This window comes from Macadamia integrifolia, unplaced genomic scaffold (genome assembly GCF_013358625.1).
Source record: "Macadamia integrifolia cultivar HAES 741 unplaced genomic scaffold, SCU_Mint_v3 scaffold86, whole genome shotgun sequence".
In the NCBI taxonomy this organism is placed as follows: Eukaryota; Viridiplantae; Streptophyta; class Magnoliopsida; order Proteales; family Proteaceae; genus Macadamia; species Macadamia integrifolia.
The window spans coordinates 304,106-306,856 of NW_024870559.1; positions in this window are offsets into that span (position 1 = coordinate 304,106).

Genomic DNA, 2,751 nt, shown 5'->3' on the forward strand with positions numbered 1-2,751 from the left:
ATACAACCACTTCTTAGCTTGGTCTTTTAATGCAAAAGTGATAAACCTAAGCTTAACAGCATCATCAGAAAGCTGTTGGATCTTAATTAGAACACATACCTCTTCAAATTCCCTTAGAAATAGGTATGTATCCTCAGAGGTCAACCCATGGAAGTGGGGCAACATAGTGATGTATTGAGATTTGAGTTCAAAATTATTGCTCTGGGCTTGTGGTAGAACTATGCAGGAAGGTTGGGCTGTTCTAGCAGGGTAGAACCTATATTTTAGAGATTTAGGTGAAGGGTTTTGATGTTGGTCTCCCATATTGAAAGGTTTTAAAAAGAGCAAATGTATAGGGTTACTACTTATTGAATCTATTCTTTCTAACCGATTCTTAGTATTACGTACCCACCTAACACTTATTCAATAAAAAACTACCCACAACTAAAGTAAGACAAGCACAAAAGAATGGATAGCAAAACTTTTTTTTTAATGATTTTATTTATTTATTTATTTATTTTTTGATTTATTTTGGATTTTTGGGAGCTTATTGGCAGGGATCTGGGATTGCTCAGGTCAATTCCTAAGGTACTGCTACAGGGGGAAACCTATCTTTATCATACTGTGAGGCATGGCGACCTCCACCGATACAACTATTATTGCTAGTTGTTCTTCTCAGGAATTCAATAAAAGAAAAGGAAAAACAAAACAAAGCAAACAAAGCACTCTGATTTACCAAAAGAAAATGAAAAATAACATGGAACTGTCTCCCCGGCAACGGCGCCAACAACTTGTTTGAGATTTTAAAATATAACCGCAAACATACGAATTAGTGTAGCTGCGGGTCGAACACAGGGAGAGTAGCCACTTTATTTTATTTTTCTTTTAATAATGCAAAAGTGAACTGATTAATGGTTGTGATCTAATTCTAATTACGATCCTAAACATATGTATCTAAAATAACGTCCTAACCATTCGTCATCTAAGCATTTAAAGACGCAAGCCACGCAATTAAAATTAAATAAATAAATAACTGAAAATAAACAATTAAAAAAAAAGACAATAAAGGAAAAAAATGCTGAAATAAAAAAGTAAAAGAAAGGAGATAAAGCTAGAGAGAGACTCATAAGTAGGTTTCTCTACTTAGCCTAAGGGATGCATCATAATATGAGCTTTCCTACTTGACCAGAGAGTCACTCTTACAAGGATTACTCTACTTGGCTTTAGGGAAAGGGTGACAATTAAAATAAAAACAATAAATTGATGGTTCTATGGCTAGGAGGGGCAAAGCCAACACATACACTAGCCATGAACCTTGGGGGAAAGGGAAAGCAATAATATAACAACTGAAATTAAAATTCAAAATTAAGAAATGAAGGGTAGTCAGAAGAGGGAATGAGAGGGGGCAGAGAAGACTATTGAAGAAGCCTATCTACCTGAATCAATGCTTGAAATTGAAAGCTTGGATGATTTGAGATACTACTAACCCTAAAAACCAAATCTGGAATGAACCAAATCTGAAATTTCTAGGCCTGGAGAAAACAAATCTTAAAAAAAAAAAAAGATGCTCCATGGCTCGTGATCTTGTCACCTAGATCTAATCCTAGAACTATAAATTTAAAAATTACAACTCAATTGCATAAATCTTTAGCATAAAAGAGTGAATAAAAAACAAAAGTGTTTGCATTAATTGAATAAAAAGAACTTACAAAAGTGTTTAAAGCATAAACCTAAAACTAGAGCTAGAGAAAGAGAAAGAGATAGATCAACTAAAAAAAACCCTAGAAGAAGAATGGAGTGTCCCCCCTTCTCTTACATCAGTTGTATTTATAGGGAATGGGGAGGTAGGGTAATAAATTTCTCTTTCCTAAAAGGGAGAAACCCACAATTGGTAGTAAGATCTTTTGAGACCAAAAGTGCTAAGGTGGAGGAGAGAGAAGAAAGAAATAAACTTGGAAAAATTTTCTATAATTTTTTTTTTTGCTTATTTTCTTTATTTCTTTATTTATTTTTTTATTTGTCTCTTCTTTTTCTCCCTCCGAGGGACGATTTTCCTTCTTGCCTTGTGTAATTTGGACAATCTTTTGGTGATGATGTGGAGGAGAGAGAAGATTTGGACAAGATTTATTTCTCTCTTTTTTTTTTTCTTTCCTTTTGTTTTTTCTCTTCTTGTGCTGGAAACCCCTCCCACGATTTTTCTTGCTTCTAATTTGATGTGGAAATCCCCTCCATGCCCTTAGTGCTTTAAGTAATTCCTTTTTTTTCTCTTCTTGTGCAGGAAACCCTCCTCCCACGATTTTCCTTGCTTCTAATTTGATGTGGAAATCCCCTCCATGACCTTAGTGCTTTAAGTAAGTGAAAAATAGGAAATCTTCAACAAAATTCTCCAAAAAAAGACAATCATGAGATTCGAACTTGAGACCTCTTGATGAGGAAGGAAATTTTGCACACCATAGCTCACCAACTACACTAGGTAGTTGTTGTTGAAGAGATATGACGCCCGATAATGCTTAAAGTCTTTAAAATGCAAACCTGCAAAAAGAGAGTAAAACCCAAGTTAGCTCCATTCTAAATATATAAAATGCATGTTTTATTATCCTAGAATTCACACATAAATGTGCTCATCATCTTTGCTTCGTCGTATGAGGATATGCTTGGTATAGACCCTGATATTATACAACTTCGATTGCTGACCTACCTTAGGACAAAATCGGTAAAGCAGAAACTCTAAAGAATATGACAAGAATGGAGTGAGAAGATCAGAGAAGAAGT